This window comes from Coturnix japonica, chromosome Z (genome assembly GCF_054131305.1).
Source record: "Coturnix japonica strain WE chromosome Z, WE-NBRP24, whole genome shotgun sequence".
Classification (NCBI taxonomy): domain Eukaryota; kingdom Metazoa; phylum Chordata; class Aves; order Galliformes; family Phasianidae; genus Coturnix; species Coturnix japonica.
The window spans coordinates 57071790-57099338 of record NC_140702.1 but is presented as its reverse complement, the minus strand read 5'-3'; positions in this window follow the sequence as shown (position 1 = coordinate 57099338).

Below are 27549 nucleotides of genomic sequence, written 5' to 3'. Positions count from 1 at the left end.
CTTTGCCTTCAATATCTGTGTTTTGCATAGGATCCATTAAGTGGATTTAAGTGAGAATTTAGCAATAGATTTTAATAGGAAATGTTTTCCTTTGAAAATTTCAATTAGAGATCTGCTCACTCTAAAGTATAAACTTGCCTGTTTTGGAAAACAATGTGTGCCTGGATGACTTGCCCTTTTCCTTTTCAACAGCAAACAAAATATATAGTGTTTCAGTACTTGAAGTGCCTTAGGGATTAAGCCTTCTGCTTACTAAAGTTTTCCAAAGGAAAGTAGAATGTAATCTATCTTATTTTATGGCAACATAATTTGCTGAATTTTTGATTATTTTTGTGAGTATACAAGCCATTGTAATTAGAAATAATGACTTTAACATCAGAGCATTTCACTTGTTTCACAAGATTTGGGAGAGAGGTTATTTATAAAGACATCCTCTATCAGTAAAGTCAAGCTAGAAAACACTGGATCACTTGAACATCAGGTTTGAAAAGAAATCTTTTTTAGAAGTTTTTTATTTTTTATTTTATAACATTTCTATTAAAATCTATCCTTGAAATATATATTATTTAGATGTATTGAGTGAGATGTTAGCAAGACAACATATTTGGATGGTGTTTTGGTGAACATCCATTTCAGTATTCTTTTTTAATTCTGCCCTTGTCTACTTCCCAGACAGTCCCCATAGAATTGTAGAATCACAGAATAGCTTGGATTGGAAGGGGCTGTCATAAGCATGCAGTTCCAGCTGCCCTGCCATGGGCAGGGCTGCCATGCACTAGATCAGGCTGTCCAGGAATCCACACCTCTCTTCAGCAAATCATTTCAGTGACTCACCACCATATGGGTAAAAAAGAGCCTAATACGTATGAATAGTTACACTAAAGCAGCAGTTGTCTATTTGGACATAGCAGATAGTCTTGTAAGGATATTCCTGGAATTGCAGTTAATAATAGACCTTTTGTCAAGCAAGATGAATTTCACACTTGAATTGCTGACAGGTAACAACCCACCTACCTGCCAAAAACATTGTAATAAAGTTAAGATATTATACAAGCTCTGTGTGCAAAGTTGCTGGCATGTATTTTATGTCCAGTGTATATGCTCTGTGCTACCACCTCAAAACAAGAGAACTCAAAAAGCAGTTGTGCTGTATGTGCCAGTTTGTAAGCAGAGTCTGTGGGTCTGGGCACTCTGTTAAAATTCCACTTTGAAGGAAGAGGTGAGGGGATTTCCTTCCTTCTGAAGGAGCTGGTGCTTTGATGAATCATCTTTTCCATGTCAACAACTGCCAGTCCTGAAGGATCAAGTGAAGAGGAATTTTTTTGCTTTAGTTTTTACTTTACATCTTATGCCAGAGTCTTTTAAACATCAGAATTAAGCTAACTATGAGCTCTGAGAAATTTTCCTTCCTGTTTCTCTGGTTTAGTTAAAAGCCTAGAGCAAGTGCTAATGGGGAATGTACTTGAGTGTTGCCAAGGAAAAGCATACCGTTGTGCAGAATCTTCATGTATTTATGAGTCTTTATCTTACCAAAGATGATGGGAGGTCTGAACTAAAAGCATGGGGTTTGACACTAGATTGATGATGCTATTGCCATCAGGTTCTGCATGACAGACCCGTGTGATCTGAATAACATATTACAGTTCAGCATTGTGATCCATCTGTCAAAACCAGAAGGCTGGGTGGAGGGCTGTCATGAAGTGTGCATATGTACAGAAGCCCAATATTGTAGGTGTTTCTGCTTCAGTGCTGCTCGTTGTGTTAACTGCGCAGGAAGGTTAAGGGATCTGAATGGGTCAGCTCCTCAGGTCCCACAGTGAAGTATTCAGAATCCTCTTCGTCAGAATTAAATGTATTTATACATAGACTGCTTGATACAAAATACTCTGTCAGTCAGTTTCCTTATTTTAAACAAACTTAATGACACAATGCAGTAAAAATACAGTAACATGCCTGTAGGTTTCTAACTCAAAAATAGATACATCCCATATGTCATAACATATTTCTTACATTGTATTCTGCTTTCGATACTTGAGTGGTGTTTTCCTGGTCTTATATGAAAACCCTTGCAGCGATGTCATTTTTAAGTTGGGTTACCTAATGGTATCCCTTTTAAGACCTTGAAGCCTGGTACAGCTGTAGAGTGTCTTGCATCCTCTTCCCTGCTTCTTTTAGCAGTTTTGGTAGTTCTTGTATGTTGGTTATATTTGTGTGTGCAGCACAGAATGGAGTTACTAGTTGGGAACAGTGGTGTTTTTTGGTTTTGTTTTTGTTTTTTTAAATATAATTTGCCAAGCTGGTATTAGGAACATTAATGAAGAGTTCAGTAGAGTGTGTATATACAAGTCCCCAACATTTTCTATATAATAAGATAATTTCCTGAATGGAATTGTACTTACTGTTATGTAGTTAGAAAATCATTTATGTATTATATATTTATGTATGTAAATCACTCTTTTGTCCTGATTTTAGCGTATGAAATCAAAATGCTTTCTCCTACTTAGGAAAAGCTATTGATTAGCTTTGTCCTGGATATATACAGCTCACTGCCCAGCTGACCTGAAGTAGATCCTCTCCTGGTTTTATTACCATAAATTAGAAATGTTTTTGCGTAAAACAAAATGAATGTCGGGACATAAGTGGTGTTTGAAGTTGTTACATTGTGTTAAATGCTACTTGAGATTTCAAATCCTAGTGGTTTAGTGAATTTAAGACTTTTTTTTTTTTTTTTTTAAAGTCTACACATGATGTGAAATAAATATAAATGTTAAAGTCAATATAAAGGCCAATCTACAGATTTCTGTTTTTTCTTAACCAGAAGTATGTTTAGAAAAAAACAGGGTAGGATAAAACAGATTTCTTTTGGGTGAGACTGGTGAGACTGGTTAAGGCCCCAGACAACCTGGTGTAGTCATGGATGTCCTTGTTCATTGCAGAGGAGTTGGACTAGATGGCCTTCAGAAGTCCTTTCCAACTCTTAGGGCTCTATAATTCAGTGTTTCTATAATTGTGAAATGAAACATAAGTAGTAAACTTCAAAAAAAAAAAAATTAATTCATTCATTTCACTGGAAAATTTAATATTCTGAAACTTACCAGAAATATTTTGCAGTTCCAAGGTTAAAACACCCAAACAAGCTCTGAATTGTTTCCCCTTATATCAAGGAGTGAATGGCCAGGTAACACACTGTAAAATAATATTTCAGATCTGAACTGCCTAGATATATCAGGCTATTTATCATGGTAGGATTTAATTTTAAATAGAATCTTCTAAGAAGATTATTTTCTCAGTAGTGCTGTCATAGGAGCATAATGAGAGTTTCTGCTGGTTCAACTCACTGCTGCATCTTATTTAACTCTTTCACTGTCTTTCAAATTGTCAGGTGTTGAATCTCTGTGGGTGAAAGAATGAACTTCACCTTTGGATTTCATTGGAATAGGAATTATATATTATTGCAGCTTAGATTTTGCCTATGTACATCCTTCCCTAATCTTTTATTTGGCCCACATAAAGGGAGCGAGGTAAAATTCAGACTGAAATAATATGTTATGATTGCCGCAGTACTACCATTAAAGGCCAGCACAAAAAAAAAAAAAAAAAAAAAAAAAGAAAGACCTTTGTGAATGGTGTTGTGGCATCAGATAAATGACTTAAAAATGGCAAACTGAAAGGAAAATTTATTACTAATACTTTCACACTCTTGCTCATTAAAAGAGAAAGTGTCTTTCAATTCTCCCTCCTTGCTACTTCACACCTACTTGTGACTTTTTTTTTCATAGAAAAACTCTCATTTTTCTTTCTCTATTAGAAATACATTACTTTCTAATCCAGTTTTTAAGAATGATGTAACCACTGTTTTCTCTATGCAAGTAAATTTTAATTGTGTTCACAAATTTCATCCAGAAGTTAAGGTCATATAAATATTAAGTACAGGGAAATCAGTCAGTGAGATGGAGATGGAGACTTCCTTCTGTTCCTTCTGCACCCTGTGTTATTTCTTTTTAGGAAAAGAGAAACTGCAAAAAGACATAAATTCCCAAGAAAATCATTACTTTCTTGCTTTCTGTAATCTTATTTTGAAGGTACAAAGACTACTCTAGTAAAGCTGCCCCTGTACATAGCTTGCTTGCTATGTTTTTTGAGAATCTTATACCAAATTTGTTGTTTATTCTTTGCATCATCAGTAAACAAATGTCTCAGTGAAAAATAATACTTTGGAAAAGGAGTATGGGATATGTCCTACATAAAATTCTTAAGTTAAAGACTGCTTACACGATGACTCCAGCATCAAGCTGTGTCTTTGTTATATACAATTAAAACAGTCATCCATTTTGCTAAATCTACTTAAAATCTGCCTTACATTCACACTGAGGAAAGTCATGACATATACTGCTTCTACAAATGATCTTACAGTAAATCAGATCTTATTTTTGTAGTCAGTGATGCACATGGGGGCACATCTATTATTCAGTTACCTTGTGCACTGTTCACCCTGTACCACTTTGATTTGATTTTTTGGGTAGTTTTGTTACTCAAGTTTTTCACTTTATAACAAGACAGATATTCATAATATACATAACATCATAAACACATTTTATGAGGAGTTGCTTTATCCTAGATCACAGATCAATTGACCCGAAGAGAAATCAAGTAGTTATCAGTGAAGCTGCATTTATTAAAATGAAAGTGAATGGTGCCTAATCACTTTCCTATGAAAGTCTTGTTCATAATACTAAGTGGAGAAAAATTGTTTGAAAGTCATGCATGTTGGTGCTGAAATATAACATAGTTTTGATATTTTGGAGATAACATCTTTATCTACTATGACTTCAAAATATCTTTGTAAAGTTGTTTTAGCTTTAGAACCTTTGCGTTAAGACACCATCTGTTTCCATCCCAAAGTAGCATCAGGTTTATGATATCTAGAACATAATCAGTGACCCAAGTTGCTAAGACTGTATGTCTTATGGATGTTTCTGTTTTCATAAGTATGTTGGCAGAACTGATACTTTGTGATCTTCTCAGTCTAATTTCATTTTTGTATATCACTGTAAGATGAATTTAAAGATAATATAAACTGTGAGGTTATAGCTGAGGTATGTGTACACCTCCGGCTGCAGGAGACAGCATGACTGAACTAAGCTACCAAGGTCTGTAACATATTGGATTGCCAGAAGCCTTATCTGCTACAAACAGAGCTCGATTTCTCTGTATTGAGCCCACCACTCTGTCTCACACAAAAAGCAAAGTAGCATCTTAATTACAGACTTGAGAGATGGTCATCATAGAAGGTGTCCAGCAATCACCGATGAGTGGGTTGTAATATCAGTTTCCATGTTGGCTTTAAGAGAACTCACTTGAGGCTATGTTATTCCATTCAGAACATTGTTCAAAACTGAGATCATTACACACTTGGGACTGAGATATGCCATGAAGATAGATCACCCTAGTGGGTTTATTGCAGACTTCTGTAGTTACAGTTGTGAAAAGGAAATACCCATGGCATTCCTTTTTATGCAAAACTTTTTATGCTAAACTTCCCACCTGGGTTTTCTTTGTAAGAGGAATCTCTGACAAGGTGATAGTGAAGATGATGAGAACAGTTTTTCAAGATCAGATATTTGCTGCACCTTTTGCTGGACACACTTCTTTGCACTTCAGTGTTTCTTAGGAAAATTGTAGAATCACCAAGGTTGGAAAAGACCTCTAAGGTCGTCCAATCCAACCATCCACCTACCACCAATATTTCCCTGCTAAGGCATGTCACTTATTACAAAATCTAAACATTTCTTGCACACTTCCAGGGATGGCGACTCAACCACTGTCCTGCACAGCCCACCTCACTGCCTGACCATTCCTTTGTAGATGAGTTTCTTCCCTAATATCTAGCCTGAGTCTTCTCCAGCACAACTTGAGACCATTCCCTCTTGTTCTATCCATGGATACATGAGAGTAGATGCCAACTCCCACCTTGCCACAAGCTCCTTTCAGGTCACTGTAGAGTGGAATAAGGTCTACCCTCAGCCTACTCTTCTGCAGACTAAGTATCCCCAGTTCCTCATAGCTGTGACAGCAATTGCAAGCCACCAAATCTTGTTGTGTTTCTTCCCCTGAGACTATGGCAGCAATGTACAGCATCCAAATGTTTCCTCCTGCAATCAATATATATATAGAAAGGAGGAATCCTTCTTGTCCAGGTTTCCTCTCTGTTAAAGGGCACTGTATTTTATTTTCACTCTCAGAAGTGTATCAGGCTTGTCGGTTCCTTCTTCGTTTTTCTGGCTTTTTTTTTGGGGGGGGGGAGGGGGGCAGGGGGGAGGTGTTTCGTTTTTTGGTTGGTTGGTAGGTCGTGTGTGTGTGTATGGCTGGGTTTTTTGTTGCTTGTTTTTTGTCAATTGTTGTTGCTCTTCAGTGAGGCTTACAGGCTGTGAATATAAAGTTGAGAGGCTGGCTACAGTTCAAGGATGACTCTGGAGGAGACAGAAACTTTCAGTTTAAAAGTTGTGTTACTTTCAAGTTTAGTCTGTAGACTTACTTCCTTGTGCCATGAAATGCCAGCAAGTAAAGCAAAGCCTTGACATAAAATGCCTGAGAGCTCCTGCAGGCTCTGCACACAAGATCACTAGTGATTATGTTTGTAGCTACATAGTCCTAGAGCTAGAATTTTAAAGATGAGATGCAGACATAATGCCAAAGAAAGCTGCAAATATGATATGAAATTTCCACTGCAGATTCTTCCCTAAAAGCACCCACAGTGGTCAGGGAGTGGAGTTTCTTAATTCTAACCCAGCATCTAGCAAGGCTAGACAGGAAAAGGTAGCTGATTGAAGGTGCAGCTGAGAAACAGAAGGCTACATACATGGAAGGAACATAGTGCAGTTTTCATTTAACATTCACAGAGTCACAGAATCATAGAATCATGCAATGGTCTGGGTTGAAAAGGACCTCAAAGATCATCTAGTTTTAACCCCCCTGCTATGGTGCAGGGTTGCCAACCACCAGACGAGGCTGCCCAGAGACACATCCAGCCTGTCTTTGAATGCCCCCATGGATGGGGCAACCACAGCCTCAGTGGGCAACCTGTTCCAGTGCTTCACCACCCTCTGTGTGAAAAACTTCTTCCTAATATCTAAACTTAATCTTCCCTATCTTAGTTTAAAACCATTCCTCCTTGTCCTATCACTACCAGCCCATGTAAACAGTCAGTCCCCATCCTGTTTATATGCTCCCTTAAAGTGCCTTTATTTGTCAAGCACCAGTTCTCCTGCAATGGGAAGCTGATAATGGTAGACGGGAGCCCCTTCCTGCGCTCATCATTAACATAGTCTAGACTGGGCTGCAGCAATAATCTTTTGCATAATGGCAGGTAGAACATGTTCAAGGTGAGCAGTCAGAGCTAGCAAGTTATTTTTTATATGCCTTTTTTAATTGGCTGTTTGACTACAGCTGGTAGCTGAACAGCAGAGTAGCAACTGGAAACATGCAACACAGATTCATTAAAAGTAAATAATGTGCAACTTAAAATCAGCACAAATTATATGAGACCAGAAAGAAAGACTAACTTATCTGTAAAATTAATGTTTCCATAAGTTATTTTCATCCCTGCTTAAAATTGAAAATAAATAATATTGCTGAAATGAATACCACATATTGCCTGCTTTGCAATTAGTTATGTAAGTTCTCCACTGTGGAAATGTAGTGTTTGTCTTCTTGGACACATACAAGCTAATGGTACCACTGGCTTAACTCCCACTGACTGTGTGGTTAGGATATTTAAGTTGCATATTGTTTGTTCTCAGGCAAATATTCAATCTGTCACCTTCTATTCCTCCCCAGATTCTGTGTTCCTTAACTATGTGCAGCAGTCTCTAAATCTGCATGTAAACTCAATAGCCAGTGTGGAAAATCACAGCTGAGTCACCTTGAATAGATTTACACTTACGGACAAATGTTTTTGAAATCCTTCACACAAATAATAGTTATAAAATTGTGTAGTGATTCAAGACTCTCCATGGTCTTGAATGTGCAAAGGTGCAAGTGTGCCTGCCTGAGAAAATGAACATGGATGCTTTTCCAGTTATTGTTATAGATTAAATAAATAAATAAAATAAAATAAAATAAAATCATTTAATAAAAGTAGTTAATCAAGATTTAAATACTTTAAATCAATTTCAGGATGAAATTTTTAAGCAGCATCCTAGAGAAATTTTAACCGTTATATTTTCTGTTAAGTTCCCTCATTTCTTTTTAGCCTTGAAATCAATCTTCTCTGCTGATATCTTTATCCCTGACACATCAGTCTTAGGATTTCTTATTGTTCCTTAAGCTTTTTCATGCATGCTACAACCCAACAATGATTGTTTGAGGTACACAAATACAATCCTTCATCAGGGATTTGATCTCTTTTGTAGATCAGACATGCTCACTCTATGACAAGAACTGGACAGAGCTGGTCTATCACTTTTGAAAATTAGTAGCAAATATTCTAATTTTATCATCTTTCTCTCAAAGAATACAGTGTTGTCTCCCTCTGTAATACTTTTAAAGGGCTGACTGATGGTGAATTAATAGGTTTTGATTTTATTTAAAAATAAAGAAAATCTATATTGCTGGAAGGTACTATATACACTTTGAAGTGTAACGCCAGCACTAAAAAATCTGCTTCTGATCAAAAAAAGTCATATACAAGTATCTTTCCCTGTTCAATTCCCTTAAACTATTGCTTTGGTAAAGCAAGTGTTTGCAGTACCAAGCTTCTGATCTGTGAATTGTCTTTGAGGTTTATAATCTGTATACCACATTTTAGTATAATGTACTTACAATATCTGAAAACAAGTGTGATTGTTGTTTAATGCTACAGAACTTCACTGATAGCTAAGCAATCTGTGAACATATTTCAGAGTATGATGATATTCATTTTTCTTCTGAGATGTTGTAAATTTTGATTTTGCCGTTGGATGTATCAGTTAAAATGAGATTTAAAAGCTGGTCTTTAATTTTTTTCTGTTCTCAGATAACTAGTATACTAATATTGTGTTGAAACTAATTATAACTGGAAGCAAAGAAAAAGGATTAAGAATTGAAATATTCAATTAATAATTTCATCTGACTTTTTACATAGAGAAGTCACAAGCTTATGTATTTGTTTATATGCTTTGAGGCTTCACTAGATATGAATATACTGAGGAGAAAACCATGCCCTGAGGATGATGTTCTAGCACACAAATGGGAAGAAACACAAAGATTTCTACATGGAAGTTAGAGAGATGTATTAGCAGAGAGCTATGTTCAAGCCAATAAGTCCTACTCCTCAGTAAGTTTTGAAGTGCTTCTATGTCCAGAAATTATTCCTTGGAACGGAACATTGGTTTAAATATTTGGAAAAGTGTAATATTTACAGAACAAGATAGACTATTTTGGAAATCTTCAGCTCTGTAAATGCTTATTGATTCTGGCCAGATATGTCTTTCATATTATGATGACTGAGGATGCTTTAAGTGGTCTCTCAACATGCCCTTGTGTAATGGGCCATGTTCAGGAAGAATTCCTCCAAGTAAGAACATGATCCAAGACATATAATTAAATAAATTGACTAAATATAACCAAAGAAGGGGTGTCAGAAAATATTTGTTATCTAATGGGAGCAGATACTATGATAAACCCATGTAGAGGTTAGAAGTGAACAGAGAGGGAATGATGAACTAGGAAACCAAAATTTGTAGTGACTGTAAGGGAAGAAATTACTTGAGTTGATTGGAGGAACGACATACTGGATGAATAATAGGGCACTAATATAGTGTAATGTGGGAGAGCAGACAAAAATCTAAGGTCTCTGTGATGCTTCTGTTAAGTATTCAGAAACCATGATGGCAAAAGACAATCAGTGGAATTGCAATGGAATAGTTCTTCCTTAATAACAACAGTGGTCTATTTGTCCACCATCTGTCCATGGTGGTCTATATGTCCACCAATACATGATATGTATTATCAAGGCCAAAAGAATGTGGTGAGAGTGGAACAAGGGAAGCATGAGCAACCACGGCACAGAAAAGGCAGAAAAGGAAAGTTGTACCAATGATAAGGAGACTGAAGATTTCATGAACAAAAGCAGAAAATATAGATGGAAACAAGTACACACTCAAAAGCAGAGACACAAGCATGAATCTTAAGATGAATTTAAAGGTCATTATATCTGAAATACCATGAAAAGTAGCAAACTACAAGGAGTTAGTTGTAAGCTGGGTTACACATAAGTGATTTCTGCATCAACAAATGCCTGCAGGAAATCCACAGTGGTTTGTTCTTACAAGGAGGTATGATTACCTGTGTAGAATGGAGATGAGCAAAACTCTCATATGAGAAAGGCTTGGAGAAATAAGCAGAGGGCAGCTTGTGAGACTTTTTGTGCACGTGGATGTTATAGTCCCTCAAAGAGACACCAGCAAGGGTGCAGTGAGCAGTACTTGCTGTTTACATTTTTATGATAAGTTTTCTTAGAGAGTAGAAAATAATCAAATACAGGGAATGGAGGATAATGTTTTACTGTCTGTGAGGTATAGAGTGTTGAAGTTTAATCAAGGAATCTTCACTGGATAAACTGTTTCTACCATAAATTTGCCTCAGGTTACTAAAGACTATTGGGCACATAAAATGCTTACCTCAATGGAAAGCGCTTTGGTCATATTGTGAATTTTTTCTAGAGAGGCCAATTTTGAAGTAATATAGATACAGCTTCTAGAGCAAGAGCTGACAGATTCAAACCCTTGGTCTATATTGAGGCACTGTGGAATAAACTGAAAGCAAGAACTTTATATAATTGGGTGGAACAAGATTAATAAATCAGGATTAGTAGGATTAATAAAACAAGGATTAATAAATAATTGGGGAAAAGAAATTCAGGTTTGGGAAATACAAATATTGTACAGTAAAAAGCTTGTGCTTTTTATAACTTTTTCAATAAGTTTGGAAAGGCTGAAATATGGAAACAAAGTGACTAGCCTATTAAACTCCTAAAAACTAGTACAGGGTTTATACAGGTAGTACCCAGATACAGGTAGTATCCAGAGTAGTGGGTATGGCTCTTCTTCCTTGAACTTCTGTGAGGCAAGACACCCACCACTCTGTTTATTTGTTTGTTTCTTCCACTTCTTTTTCTTCTGCAAACACAAAGAGTCTTTCAGCTGGTAAGAAAGGATGGTTTACAGTTGTATCTGTCCAGCACGTGGTCATATCAGAGATGGTGTATAATAAATACCTGGTGCCATCACTGTGAAAGTTACCACTTTAAGGCCTCCAGCTTATCTGCTGGGTTTCTTGCTTCTACACACAACAATGACCCATTAATCTAGAGTACTGAACAGACATGTAATCAAGCTAATTAGAATTCTCATCTCTGCATAAGGCAATCTAAATATGTGTTTTAGTTTTTGGGACAGCTCCTCACACTAGAAGACAGTGATGTATCTAACAATATGATTATTCAGATGTCAGGTAAAAATGACATAAAGGCAGTTACTGTTAATGAAAACAAGCCTGACGATACTGGAATCTTCAAAACAGTCTATACAAGTTGTATTTCTAGTTGCACTGAATTTTAACTGGATTCAGATTTTTATGTTATCTGAATATCTTTGAAAAACACCAGCCCAGACTACTCACACATGTAATTTAATCTTGAACCTCCCTACTCTAATCTTTACTCACCATATGCTAGTTCTCTGTCTCTATAGTGTCCACTGAGGGTTTAATTATTCAAGATGCCAATTGTGTGCTGGACTTGCCTCTAGTTACTGGAAATATGGGACACAATGCAGTCTATATACAGTCTACACCTGAGAGTTCTGTACCTTAAATGTGCTGGAGTGCGTGCCAAGAGCATTTTGTTCAAAGGTGGTTGGTGGATGATCTAGGAACAAAGCAGGATGTGGGGCTGGATTTTGCTTTCTAAGGATGCCAGCTGTGCAGTGAGAGGACAGCACAGCTGAGTTTATGGAAGAAAACTATGCCTGCCTTTTGAAGGCAGTGGTAAATTTTCAGTGCTGAGAGTAATCTGTCTTCCTTTCCAGTGGAGCATGCATTCTGCAACACACTCCAACTGAACAGCAGATTTACTGGGTTCAAGTTCCATTCAGTAAAGGAATATAAAACAATTTTGCATCTTTGAAACTGAACTGTTTATGAACTCATAGTAAGCCTAGTGTTGTTTGTAACACAGCTCAGTGCTAGGGTGACACTTTGAAAGGAGTGCCACAGAGCTTAAAGCAGCCCCATTGAAAAGACTAATATATTCTCAGAGGCAGCTGGCAAACAACAGATAACAGCAGAAAACTCAGTGCAGACTTTTCAAGTTATACAATCACAGAAGAGAAATGGTGGAAAGATGGAATAACAGATACATTTTCTGGTGAAGAAAATGGAGCATAACTGAAACAATATGGTTAGGATAATTTGGAATCCTCTATTGTTTATTTCCCTTTAATAAGGATCTGGTCTTGTGTAAAGTCCTGGTATTTTGACAACCAGCACTGACAGTCAATCAATTCCTATGAGACAGGAGTGGGCAAGAAGTGGGAAGCCCCCAGCCTCAAGGGCAGGGCAGAAGTCATCTCAGAATTACCAAGCTGTGACACACTGATGCTTGACTTCAATGCTGGACAGTATAACCAGGAGCTGGGATTTATGAGGGGTACAGGGCAGGAAATGAGAGATAAACTTTAGCCACAATTAACTCAAGTCAGGGAAATCTCAGGACAGTTTAATAATCTGTAACCTGACCAAGCACCGAGAGATGCCTGAAAACATCAAATGTCCTGAAACACTCAGCTTCCTAAAATTGTTATATTATCCCTATGTTTTTTTAACTCCTATTTTGTACAGTTAGATTACAAAGATGTACATTAAATACAAAAGAACAACCACTGAAGTATTACTTAATTTCCTTTATTATTTTTGAAGAAGCTGGTTTTGCTGACCAAAATACAGTGAATTTCTTTTTTATTTCTGATTCCTAGACTTGAGAGCTGAGTGTCACCTTTTTTTTTTTTTTTTACAGTAATAAATAGTTTTAAATTTTGTCAAGGACAGCTTCATAGTTGGAATGGAATGTGGTTGTGAAGTGACTGTAATTCATGTCAACAAAGATAGTTAATAGGACAGTTAACACACAAAAACCCAGTGTGGCTGAGGTAAGAGAGATTCTTTCAATGCACATAACTGATACAGCACGGATATTCAATGCTTTTCAGTTGAAGGTAAATAAGCATGGGAAAGAAAATGAATTTCCTCCTATGTCTGTTAGAAAAACTGTCATTGCAAAAGTCTAAATATTCAGAGGGCTCAGTGGGCTCCATTATTATTATTTTTTTTCTACAAGGGCTACAATTGACTTAGGATTTTGCTTCTGTTAAAATGACCTGTTTGTCTCAGATATGTGGTGTCTAACCTGTAAGTATCTGGAGATTAACTGGTTGATCAGAAATTATCAGAAGCATAGAAAACCTTCAGCTGAAAGGTGATTAAGATTTGATTGCCAGCTTTGCTGGAAAGTGAGGTGTGTTGATAGCCAAAGCTGCCATTGGTGCTCTCTGAAGTGATGTGCAGGCTCTTGCAAAATCAATACGTAGTCAGCCTTTGTGATACTAACGCTTGCTTTGGCTGCAGATGGAAAAACTCCAGTGCGATAATAGAGAACAAAGTTCACTTTCTGGATTGTTTGTTGTTAAGTAATGCGCTGAAAACGTTACAAGGTGAAAGATGGTAGAGGACTTTCCAGGACAAACTCTTCCCTTTGCAAGACAGCTTCCATTGTGTTTTGTTCATAGACGTTCAAACGGGAACAACTGGGTGTTGAGGGTCTGCATGTATGGGAGCTAAGTACCGTCAGAAATGGTATCTGACAAGTATATACTTAAATGATGCTTGTGAGTGTGATGGTACAAATCAACCAACTAGAGGCTTCTCTGTGGAACATTTGGAATTTATTGGTATACTTTTATAGATATCTATTCACGTTGTAGTCATAGTTCCAGTGCTGAAAGTTTAGAGAATGTACCCACATACCAGAACACTTCTCTGTTCTGTTGCTTTTTAGCTCCAGCTATTGTTTTGTACCAGTCTGGAAGACAAATAAAAGTTGAGCATATGACTAGTTTGAAAGTCTGTATATGAAGGTCAGTCCACTTTCTTGTCGCTGCAAGTGGTTGTTAGTTGGTTCCAAGTAATGTGTAACAACAGGGAAACTGCATAATAACTTTTATCCAAAACAGTTTTCTACACTCAAGCAATTTATGACCATGGATTCCCCCAGCCACCAGACGTATTCTCACTATGAATGAAAGCTTCCTCAGCATAATATTAATTCCTTGAAATTATGCAAACACTTTCTGAACTTATGAAAACGTTTGCTGTACACAAGGTCTTATGCCAAGATGATCAGTTGTTTAGCTGTGTTCTTTTTTGTTTAGTTTGAATCTACCACTTCCTATTTGATTTGATACATATGAGTTTTGTATGGGGAAGGTAAAGAATAGTCGTCCTCCAGTCATCTATCTTCTACTCATATTTTAAGGGTATCTGTCATATTCTCCTTTGACATCTCTTCCCACACCCACAATCTCTTTTTAAGCTTCAGAGTCTAATCTCTCTAATCATTATCAATCAGAAGCTGTGAGAGCTTTTCCAGTTGTCCTTATTTGTCCTTATTACTCTTCTTTTCTCTTTCTCTTTTTTTTTTTTTCCCCCGTATGTGACCAGAATTGCTCTCATATCAGGGGTGGGGTTTTTTTTTTTGCACATAACAGATTTTTAATGAGGAATATTATTCTATCTCTTTCCCAATAATTCTTGAAATTTGATTTTTTCTTCTGACAGAATTGAGCTTATCATCATCAGAGACCTTGTCTGAGACTAGAAACAAATACAGTATTTGGATATTGAGTTGGGAATGTGAAAAAGATAAAAACTCATTGATTTTGTCTATTTTGTAAAGGGAGAGGTGAATAAGAGCTGGACAAGATAACTCTTCTCAGTCAGCAGGCACTGACTCAACTGAAGCTAAAGGGAGTATCTACTTACATGGTTCCTGTCAGTGCTGCATGGTTGCACTTTTGAGGCATTTTATTTTGTTTTATTTTAAATGCTTACTGAGCCTTGGTGTAAAATAGGCCACAGTGGGAATTTCCTTTTACATTCTGTTAATAATTTAATCTTTTCAAAGCACAGAAGTAACCAAAGCCTTTAAGTATTGGGAAAATGCAGTATTGTGCTGTGGCGATAAAAAATCTGTAAGTTTTTAATCTTGTGGGAAGGAAATCTGAACAAACATTCTATACAAGATATTGGGAAACAAATAAAAAAATGTCCCTTTCATTTTGTCCCAGCTTTGGAGCAAAGAATCACAATTCCATTTTAATTTAAATACATACGTGTTTATTTGAATAACTGTCTTTTCCTATATATACATCTACTCTTTTGAATCATTACCACTACAAGTTCAGTATATGACTTATTCAGATTTGAGTGCTTATATTGTATATTTCTAAATCTTTTTTTTTTCTTTTCACCATTTTTTCCCAAATTCCTATCATTTCATATGATCTCACAAAAATATTGCTAAGAAACTTTGTAAGGAGTTAACAGAGTTAACAGCTATCACTATTAGAGGTTTTGACTCAGTTCTCACAAGGCATGGTATACTCATTGCTTATCTACTGCAGTTTGCAAGAAACCAAGCAAAGTTCTTTGCAAACTGGGCTACTGGGCTTCCTACTGGAAATCTATAGGATCTAGTATGGTAAGTAGTACAAAACTTGCAAAAAAAAGGAACTGAAGTATCATCTCTTTGATCTGTGTGTATTAAAAGTAGAATAGTTTGAATGCACATATGCATAAGAAATTAAACAAACAACAACAAAAAAAGCAGAAAATAATCAAAGGCTAATTCTGTCCATTTTATTTCAAGCATTTTTTTTTTCATATTTTTTTTCAAACATTATTCCCAAAATTATTTGAATATTTAGACACAGAACCTAAATCTGAAAAATTGTACAAAATCATCTAGTAAAAAAAAAAAAAAAAAAAAACAAACCAAAAAAACAACAAACAAAAGAAAACAAAAACAAAAAAACAAGCAAAAAAAACCAAAAAACCAAAACTACCAACCAAAAGAAAAAAAAAAACAAAAAAAACCCACAAAGCAAAAAACCCACATAAAAACTGATCAAATCAGCTTTACAAGACAGTTTTCCCTGTAAACACAGGGAATTGTCCTGTTGGATTTCAATAACAAAAATGATGTCTCATTCAAAGACACTCAACATGGCCTGAATTTAGACTTATAGCTTTGGACTCCCTGAATGTCTGGTGAAGTTATAATGGTCAAATTTAAACAACTCATCCCATGAGTGATTCATTAGCATCTTTCATTATCTATACAAGCAACCGTGAATATCAGCTGAAGTTCTTGATAATCAGTGTACAGTGGTGAAAATATCCTTCACTGACAGATCCAGTCATAATGTGAAGTATTATACAGTCAGAATTGTTTATGCACAAATGTTGAGAGATTGGCAGGGTGGAGATGGTGGCAGGAGAAAGCTCCATTAGTCCTGGAGGATTCTGTGTAGGAAGTGTGGCAGCTTAGTGCAGATGTACTTCTTCACTCGCTCTCCCACTTCTGAACCTGTACATGACCTATACGTCCTCTGGTAGATTAAATTGCTTTGCAGCTCCCAAAAATAAAAGATGGCCAGGATAGTTACGAAATAAAGAAACTTTATTGTTTTTGTGGCACTAACATTATTTCAGTAGTTGTAAAACTGAGGTTACACTACTGCAAAATGGTTAAATGTACAATTCCCCCACAGGACAGAAAAATAACATGAACATCATTACAGAGATAACAGACCTCAACTACCTTATTCTTAAATCCTTTGAGAGACCACTGCTCACCAGACCTTGACTTCAGCTGCTGCTCAATACTTTGGAAGTCCATTCATCATTTTCAGGAAGGGCAAGAAAGAAGATCCTGATAAGTAGAGGACTGTCATTCTCATTTCAGTGTCTAGTAAAATTATGGAGAAGATTATTCTGGGAGTTATTAAAGAACATCTGAATCACAATGCATTCACTGATCACAGTCAATAGGGTGTAGAGGGGCAGCACTGAGCCCAGCTCTCTGGTGATAGCAACAGGACCAAGGAAACGGCATGGAACTGTGTCAGAGAAGGGTCAGGTGGATGATAGGAAAATGTTTTTCATCACAGGGTGGTCGAGCCCTGGAACAGGTTGCTTGAGGCAAAGGTCATAACCCTTAGCTGCCAGAGTTCAAGGAGTGTTTGGACAATGTCCTCAGGTCCGGGGCTTGAGTTGAAAGTAGTTCTGTGTGGGGTCAGGAGTGGCTCCCTTCCTACTCAAGGTACCCTATTATTCTCTATAACATCTGCCTTCCAACTCAGAGCAGTATTTGTCAGGTTAGAAATTTCTTCATTAATGAAGACTACAGTATTCTAAGAGTTTAAAAACTGTACTTTTTATGTTTTATAATGGCTGTCACTCTTCCTTACCATCTTTTGGAGTAATCCAGATGTGGATTAATGTGGAGTAATGTGGAGTAATATGGAGTAATCCACATTGTTCGGCATTCTTAGAGTCAGAAGGGACTTCTGAAGGCCATTTAGTCCAACTCACCTGCAGTGGATGGAGACATCACAGTTAGATCAGGTTTCCCATGGCCTGATCCACCTTTACCTTGAAAGTCTCCAGGGATGGAGCATGAACTACATCTCTAGGCAGTCTGTCCCAGTGCCTCACCACCCACACTGTAAAAAACATTTTCCTTATATCTAACCTAAATCTAACCTCTGTAAGCTTGAAGCCATTTCCGCTTGTTTTCTCACCACAGACCCGGCTAAACAGTCTGCCCCCTTCTTTCCTGTAGCTCCTCTTCAGATATTGAAAGGCACATCAGGTCATCCCACAGACTTGTCTTCTCTGGGCTGAAGAGCCCCAGCTCTCTTGGCCTGTCCTTGAAGGAGAGATGTTACACCTTGGGTCATTTTTGGTGACCCTCTTCTGATGTGTACCAACAGGTCTGTGTCACTCAAATCTTTGGTATATGATGTTTTGGCAGATCCAGAACCACCTTTGGAAGTTCTGGATAGAAGATTTTCAGTGCTGTTCATACATCTGAGGCATATTGTTATTATTTTAGTGGGCAGATCCTTTCTGTCCTTTATTTTTCTTGTGTGTGTTAATGCTTTATTACTTACTGCAAAGCAGCATGCCATTCTGGGCACTGCACTAGAAAAGAAACAGTGGAAACAATAACTGTCATCAGGCAAAACTATAGGCAGACCCTGGAAAAAGAATGAAAGAAAATAGCAATAACACATTCAAACAGGATAGAAGTATGACTAATGAATGCAAAATCTCCACCAGAAGCAGAGCGCGTGGGATTTTTACTTCTATTTTAACTCTGTGGTATTGTTCATCAGTTGCTGCTAAAATCTAGTAAAAACATTTGGAAGTGAAAATGTATTTACTTAAGGTAGTTATGGGTAGAAGGCTCACTGGAATGATTGGGTGGTGCAGGACTGACTGTCAGAACTCAACTTTTCCACTTCAAAACTGAGTTGTGCTTTGGATTGTGCCAGTACCTCACTTCTGTACACCGACTCTTGGTCATCCCTGTGTCATCCGTGTCCTGGACTCCATCACACTTTAGGGCAGCCCAAAGAAATCTACAAGAATCAGATAACTCTGTGAGTTGAAGTTGCTTGAACTGTGTCCCATGTGGCTCAGATTTCTCTTCTCTGTCAACATGAAATATTCAGAGTGTAGGCATTGCTTTCATGACTGTAAATTACCCAAGTTTTGCCTTACATAAGAAAAATTCTTAACCTCAATAAATGAGATGAAGGCTGCTTTGTTTTTCAAAGCAATTACAATTACACTGAAGAATCTGGACCTTTGAGACAGTGAGCTCTTAAATGCAAACATGGTGAGCATGGTGTGGAGGTAAACAGAGGCAAGCTGTTGTCATAGATCTCCTCTGCCATCCAAATGCTCCTTGCTGGAATACAGTCACTCCTTTTTTTGCCTTGTAGCAGTAGAGCACTGGATCTGACAGTATGCACTGTCAAGCTTGGAGTGTCCCTAGGCAGCCTGCCTGTGCGTTCAGCAGTAAAACTGATCTTATGAGGCAGTGGCTAAAGAATGTTTGCTATTTGTGTGATAGCATATCTAGGTTTGTAGCATGCAATCCATCCATAAATACGCGTTTTCTCTGCCTTTCAAAATCTGCTTGGTTACTCATTTACACTTGGGATCATTTTAGTTCATATTGTCATGGGTTCGGGTATAATTGTGCAAGAGTTAAAAGGTCTTAGCTGTGTCAATATCAGGAAACAATGCTTCTATTTATGTTAATTTTACAGGTGATAGGTGCAATTAATTTTTATAGTAGAAATGTGATTTCCAGATGTGGAAATTAAGTGCAGAGTTCTTCTAGAAAGTGAGTACAAGACAGAGTGGAGGCTATTATTTCTCACATGCAGAGCTGCACTCTGTGGGGTTCCTGAATAATTGTTGACATTTTCCTCTTGAGCCAACGAGTGTGTGAAGGAAAAATGCCTCCAGATAGACTGAGTACACTGTCTTAAAGTGGGTGTCACACAAAAGCTAATTGCAAAGGAGTGTAATTTCTGAAGAATTATAGTCTTCTAATGTTAATTTCCCAGAGGGAAAGACATCAGATGAGATATTAATTGCCATAACTATTATTCTTTCTCTTTTTCATTTGTGCTAATCCCCTGTTTCCATCTCAGCATCGGTCCTTTAATCAATTTACAATTCTGTTTATTGGCAATGTTCACTGACTTCAGAACATCTAGTAAAGTAAAAATTTGAAAGCAGGAAATCTATAAATCCTGGTATTATGTTTTTAGTTTGGGAAGTATATAAACATCCCCTTGTTGTGACCAAGATTATATGTGGTTATGATACCTTTGGTCGTTATTCCTTCATTGTTCCTTAGCTCGCACAAGAGACTGTCTTCCTAATATCTTAGTCTCTATTGTATGGGGAGAGTTTCTCTTAGACATATATGCTAAGGATGAATAGGCAGCAAGCCCATGCAATTGCATTTCACTGAATATTATTTCATAAGCCAAAAACATGCCAGAGACTGTTGTAATAGTCAATATGTATGGTCAGAATTTGGTGTTCAGAAACATTGTTCATCACAACATCATTTATTAGAACAGATGTAGCTGAATATGATAAACTTCTAAGTTTGGGTTTGCTTTTCTGATTTGATCCTGTAGAGGAAGTAAGCTTCCCCCAACTCCCCCTCCCACTCTCTTCTGTGGGAAGAGTTAGCCTGAAGTATTCACAAATCTTCTGATCCCTGTCAGTATTCTATGTGTGTGCACAGCTGCATCTCTGCTGTGACACTGAGTTTCTAGTCTGAAAATGGTATAGCAAAAAGTCATCTCTATGTATAAAGGTTCCTACAGAGTGACAAGGGGATCACATGTATTGTTCAGTGTTTGGGCTGAATGTGATTAGTGGCTGACTATACACACATTTGGATGAGCTTTAAGTACAGATTTTTATTTATTTTATTTTATTTTTATTTTTATTTTTTTCAGTAAAAACTTTATGTTGATAGGCTATAGTAGCCATTTTTGTTGTTGTTGTTTCTCTTATATTTTGTAGCCATTGAAGCATTTGGTTATGAAAAAAAAAAATACTTGGAAGTGTTGAGAGATTCCCAGGAAGTTACAAAGGACCACGAATGACGACAGGATTTGGATGCTGTGAAAAGTGTTTTCAAAAGTTCTTTTTTTGTTTTTTCTTTTTTGTTTTTTCTTTTTACAGAAGCATAAACAATCCTTTGTTTACTCTTTGCTTGTTCTTCAGATAACGTAACATCCTCTGTATTAATGCATTAGTCACCGAGCATGGTCTGTCTTAAATCTTAGCCATCTGGATTTCTTATAGAAGATAAGGAAGAGCAGTGTTCAAGCTAAAGAAAACAGGAAGATCCCCTGCAGAGAATATAAAAAGCAATTGGATTACACTCCTTATAACAAAGCAAGCACAAATATTTTAAAACTAATCCTTGACTATGTCACCTCTGAAAGCTTCAAAGACTAGTTGTTTTTTCTTTTTTGAATCTGGTCACAGCGAAAGAAGATTGATTTGTTAGCTGAGCAGATGAATAATTATTGCTAGCAATACATTTAATTATAACAGCTTAAAATGCAACTAATTTCAAAAAGAAAAATCTCTCTTCTTAAAGTTTCTTATACATATAGAAAGAAATCTTACTTTATGTCAGCAGAAATTTTTCAAATAGATTCTACTTAACAGAAAATGTTTTTAGTTTGTTTGTTTGTTTGTTTTTGTTTTTGTTTTGTTTTGTTTTTTGGTAAATTCCAAAATATGTGTGACATAATTCTCATCCCCCTTTACCTGCTGAGCTAATCTGTTTTGGTTTATGTCAGCCACTGTTTATCAAGCACTGCTTTTTCAGTATATCTCAAATGAGATAAAAATGTGCCTAGTGTAGTTGACATCAGACCCCTGAAACCAGCTGCGGAGTTGCTATTGTTTGGTTTCAATGCTCACTGAAGTGAATTTCCTTTCTGTTGAATCCAAGGGATATGATGAGTGACAGGCCTTCTCTTTTTTTTAATCACACAGATCTGGCTGTTCCTTTAGATGCCCTGATAAGCAGTGCATATGTGTGTGAAAGGAAGGGAAACAGGAATTCCTTTCGGAAGGGTGACAGCTTTAGTAAGACTAAAGTGAGTTCAAGGCAGATGTTCCTGGCAGAAATCAACTGAAAACTCACATCCTAAATTTGCACAGCTGCCAGCAAAGAAACATACATTTATCTTGGCTCTTTTTTCAAACACTGATCTTGTTTAAAAATAATAAAAAATAATAAAAAAAAAAAGAATAAAAGAAATCAAACAAAAGCTCTATAAAGAGCTAGCTTTGCACCAAGTATATAGCAGTATATAGCATACTGACATGCTGAAGCATGAAAAGAATTTGATGATTTAATTCCAAGAAAATGTCAGCCCAGAAGTAATGTTACTATTCCTTGGCTTAATATGTGAATGTTTCAATCTTATAGAGTACTTCAGGGATGAAACATTGCATGTAATTAAGTATTTGTTGGTATTGAAACCAAAGTGGTGGAAATGAGACCAAGATCCTTCCTCTCAGAAAACAAAAACTGTGTCTGATGGTACATCTATAACATGATAACATGAATTTGGACCCTTCTTTTTTTCAGACATCCAGGAAATACATTACAGACTGCACTGATGCTCCTGGCCTCATAACCTGTAGACTATTTTTGGTGTGTGCTTCCTTCTGTGATTCTGTTCAGCATCAGTCCCCTCGATTTCTCTCCATTCCTCTTGTTCTGTGCTCCTGTTAGGCAGAGCACTACTGCTCTCTAGTTTTAAGTGACAATAATATAGAACAACTTCTAATTCCTCGGTACTAAGAGGCAGTATAGACAGATAAAATAGTTCAACAAGGTGACAAGTTCACATAGGTTAAGACCTTCCTTGTGGGCAACTGCAAGTCCCTAGAAATACCATAGAAACTAAGAAAGCCATTCTGAAAGTCCAACATTTCGGCTGAAGTTACCTGAAGTTACCCGAAGTTCTGAGAAAAGCTACGGTTGTGGAATGCTGGATAAGATGATAAAGTAATTAAAATAAGCTAATCTTTATAGAAGTGTAGTTGAAGAAATATCATCATAGCACAGTAGTGTTTAATAATGAAGATTTCAATTGCTCTTGAAACATCATAGCAAGGAAAATAAAAGTGAAGCTTTGTAGCATGCTAGAAAGGTCATTAAACTGAGCTCTGATATGTTGTCTTGTTTCTGATTAAAACAGTAGTTGTTATATTAAGAGCATGGGATCATAATGTGTTGAAAAACTAACTGAAGTTAATGAACTTTGACTTTTTTTAAAATTCTAAAAAAAAAAAAAAAGTCTAAAGAGCAAATGGTAATAAAGAAAAAAACTCTACAAACGTCTGAAAACTGAAGAGTCTAAGCAGATTTGGATATAATGAAGCCCGTACAGTACATAGTGTCAAATGGCATCATAAACAAGACATTTTCTTCTTTTCCCTGCTTCTTAGCAATATCTAGTGACTTTCTCCCCCTTCTCCCTGTACAGAATTGCTCTCAAGATGTTTGTATGATCTTACCATGCTTCCCTAAAAAGGACTACAAAAATGGCATCTATAAACAACTCTTCCATTGCCCCACCCTTTTTAATATTGTCTTCTTGGGCCCTACCAGTACAATAGTAAACAGACTACAGTGCAGTCTGTTTCTTCTATGGCAGTTCTCGAGGGATCCTATCTATTCTTTGTGAAATAACCAAGAGTGCTAAGTCATGTGGAAGGAGACTGCATATTTTAAGAACTGAAGCAATACTCCATGCTGGTGCCCTTGAGACTCTCCATAATATTTTGTTGACTAGGCAGCTCTATGCGGGGAGTCCTGGACAGATGTGAAGCTAGCCCAGAGCAGGCAGATTACATTAACATCTGCTGTGAAGTGCTTAATTACTAAAAACTCTGCTAAAGTAATATTTCTCTCTTGATCCCAGAGGCCTCTTGCATGTCTTTCCTGGAAGCAAATTCCCACCTGCTCTCCAAGGAAGCTGCTTAATCAGATCAGAATGAACCATTGCAATATGCAGAGTTATCTTCTACATTCTGATTACTTCAATCGTGCTTTAAATGATTTATATTCAAACAAATTCTCACAAGCTTTTGAACAGTAATTAGCAGCAAGTTATGTCACCAGGGTTAATGTGTTTGTTGTTCTGACAGTACCTTTTCATCAGTGAGAGAATTGATACGGATGATCTGTTAAATCATTTTTTAATGCTTTTGACCCCTACCATATCAAATTCTTGTTTTTCTCCCTTCCCTGTGTGACTCTCACACTTCTCAGTCCTTCATCTTACTCACCATTTACACTCAAAGTTTCTTACATATACTGTTCTGCTCCCTACTCCAGTGCAAGGGAACAAAACTTTTAGTGCAGAATGTATTCAGTATGAGGATTGTTTTAGACAAATTTTAGATTGTTTGTTTATAGATTAGGTAATCTTCTGTGTTATTGTTTGTTTGTTTTTTTTTACATAGTGTCTATGTAGATTTTCTGTGTAAACTTTGTAAATGAGTTTATTCTCAAATTATTAAATAGCGTTGCTTTAAATCAGAAAGACTAATTGTAGAATTACATGGGGAACCACTTTCCAGTTTTTTCAGTCTATTTCTGGGAGTGATGTGATAATTACACCACTCACAACTACTTTGAACAATAGGATTTCAATATTTGGGACTTAATTATTTATCTTAATTTCCATTGTTTGAGCATAAGTTATAGTAAGTACAATCTCAAATTATAATTTGCTGGAGTATCAAATCTCAAAATATGAGCAACATAAGTATATTTGAAAATACATAAGATGCAGAAAACAGAGAAGAACTTTGTGCAAAATGTGTCATAGTTGCACAAAAACAACTTCCGATATGAAAAATGACCTCCTTGTGACCACCATAATGACAAGATATCTGAAAGGTCCATGTAATAGAGGCCAGTACTGCATTAATTTATGTGTATTTTGCCTGTGACAAGATCTTCGTCCAAAGCTTTGTCTGATGGGAGGCACCAGCAATGTCCCTGGCAGCAGGTGAAATGTTGTATTACTATTGTGCACCAGTCCAGTGGCTACCACGGCCTTTAATAGTAGAATGAAGAACTACTTTGAATACAGGAATACAAATTGAGCTGATGTATCCTGGCTCTTTCTTTAATTATTTGCTTAGTATGTGTTTAGCCATTTCTCTGAATAAAACAGAATCTTATCTGTTCACACAGTAGACCTCCATATCTGGGCATATGTCTATTTCATTTATAGATGGAGATAAAAAGCTAGTACTTTTAAGTATAAAATACTGCATATCTCTAGTTTGAGGTGTGATCATGCATGTACTATTACATTCTTGTTTCTGTTATACATACTAGTTAACACAACAACTAACTTGGAAGTGGATAACTTTTGTCAAGAGAATCCCATGTTAGGAAAATTATTTTCTATGTAAATATTAATGCTGAAGTTTCCATAAGCTAAATATCCACTGAAATCAAGGCTTCACTGCTTCATTTACTTGGGAACCTAGGGGAAGAGATTAAGGAAGAACAACTTATCATCATCTACACATCACAGTCTATAGACTGAGATGCTTTTTAGAGAGTGAGGGAAATAATGTGTTTGTTACAGAATCATAGAATAATAGAATTCTTAAAGTTGAAAAGGGCCTCTGAAGGCCATTTAGTCCAACTCTCAATCTGGGACTCCTTTTGCTAAGCAGCAATTGTATCCATATGAGAAAGATCCATGTTTGTCCAAGGATACTGTCTAGGGAAGATTATATTTGTGAAATTCTTATTTTAGACAGAAAACTCTGTGTGTGAAAGAACTGGCACATTGTTATTATAAAGTGTGTAGGTCACTGAAATGAAGAGATTTCTTGCAGGTTTCACATATTTGCCATCCATTCCCTATGTAGGAAATCCTAGGTCACTTCTGCACATTTATTAAATGTGTGGGTGGGTGGGTGGATGGGAGGGGACACTTTGTTGTGACACACAGTCATCCACATGTAGAAGAGTTATTCCAAATTCCTGTAGAGGCCAAAGTGACCAGGAAACAGGCTGCAAGAGTGACGTAGGGGAAATTCGGTGAGGTTGCACAAGCAGAACACTTAGCAGTAAGCAGCAAAATGTCAAAGTTAGCAGGGAGGAGACTCCTATGTGTGCTAGGGTGGAGTTTTCTTTCACTCCTGCAAATTAACAGTGGTAATGACAGTTGACATGGGATTTACGTCTGCATCTCCTAGAGACTACGAAGCATTATTTGCTAGTTTGCAATTGGTTATCCTTATCCGGTTTTAAGAAATACAATCTGTTTCCTCTTTCTCATCCTGAGACTTGCACCCAGATGCTTCAGCTGAAGCTTCCTTTGTTATCACCAAGTACAATCTGCCAGGATTTTAAGTGAACATATATTAAACTGAGTGAAGATCATAACTATACAACACCAACCTTGTGTCAACTGTCACTATACTAATGGATGAGATGCAGCAGAGGGACATGGCACAGGACTATGAATTGTACAGTTCTGCAATCTCCCTGGCAAAGACTCTGAGAAGCGCAGAGCAGAATGGAAGACCAGCAACACACTGCCTGTCTGAGCATGGAGGAGATGTGGCATCAAGGGCTTTCTTCCCTGGTCTTTGTTGTAGAGTAGGACCTGCAGCCAGAGAGAGAACAAGGAGTTCTAAGAGTGCTTCATTTGCATTAAAAAAATGGGCATTTATTAAGTAACACTGAAAATACTCCTAAATCTCTGAGATTTTCCCAAGATGTTTGAGGCACTTATCTTTCTGTTACTTATTAAATGACAGTTTTGACCAGGACAGACTGGTGAGTTGGTTGGAGAGGAACTTGATGAGGTTCAACAAAGGCAAGTGAGAGACATGCACCTAGAGAGAAACAACCACACGCACCATTACAGGACTGGAGTTTACTGAAGCAAAAAAATTCTGAGTTTAGCAAAAAAAGAGAAACTGTGTCCAAGTAGAATGGAATAATAGCTGATTTAATGCAATATACAAGAACTGAGAAATCCTCATTAATATCATAATGAACCAAATGCCAGTATTCAAACAAAATGTATGTGTTGCATACTTTAGGAAAAGCAAGAACATAATCTTCCAAATAAAATAAAATAAAATAAAATAAAAATGCTGATTAAATTCTTGAAAAATTTAATTTAATTTAACTTTATCTAAAGTATACATGGTTGGCTGTTGAATTAAAGACCCACATGTTGAAAAAATATCGACATACATGTATTACGTATTTAAGTGGTAAGTCTCAGTTTTGGCTTCTGACCAGTCTAACTCATCATCCCGTAGTATATGTATGCTTCAAATGGTCATCTGTGCTATGTCTTAGTCACTGGAGAGGCACAGGTAAGGCCTTTTGAGAGAGACAGTCTTTCTACACTTGACACATGCCTTTGGATAGCATATATAACTTTTTTTGCAAGTCCTTAGCTGTCTTTTGTCTCCATGTAGAAAGTGGGCAATCCTCTTCAACATAAAGTCTTTCTGAAAGTAAAGTTACCTGTGGTAAAACCCACTCATGTAATGCCAATATCCTCATTTTTCTTTTTCAGACTGGATAACTTGAAGCAAGAGAATACAGAGTTGCTTAGGGTCATGTAAGGAGATAATGGCATAGAAGGAATAAGAACAAACCTTACCAGTTTGCATTTGCTCAGTTAACTTCAACCAGAACAGTTTTCAAAAAGACTTAAATTTACTATGAACCTTCTCCTGAATGACAGGGCCTTGGGGCAAATGACTTTTTTTTTCCATCCACATCCACATCTTCAGCTAATCAGCACCATCTGACTGCAAATGATACAA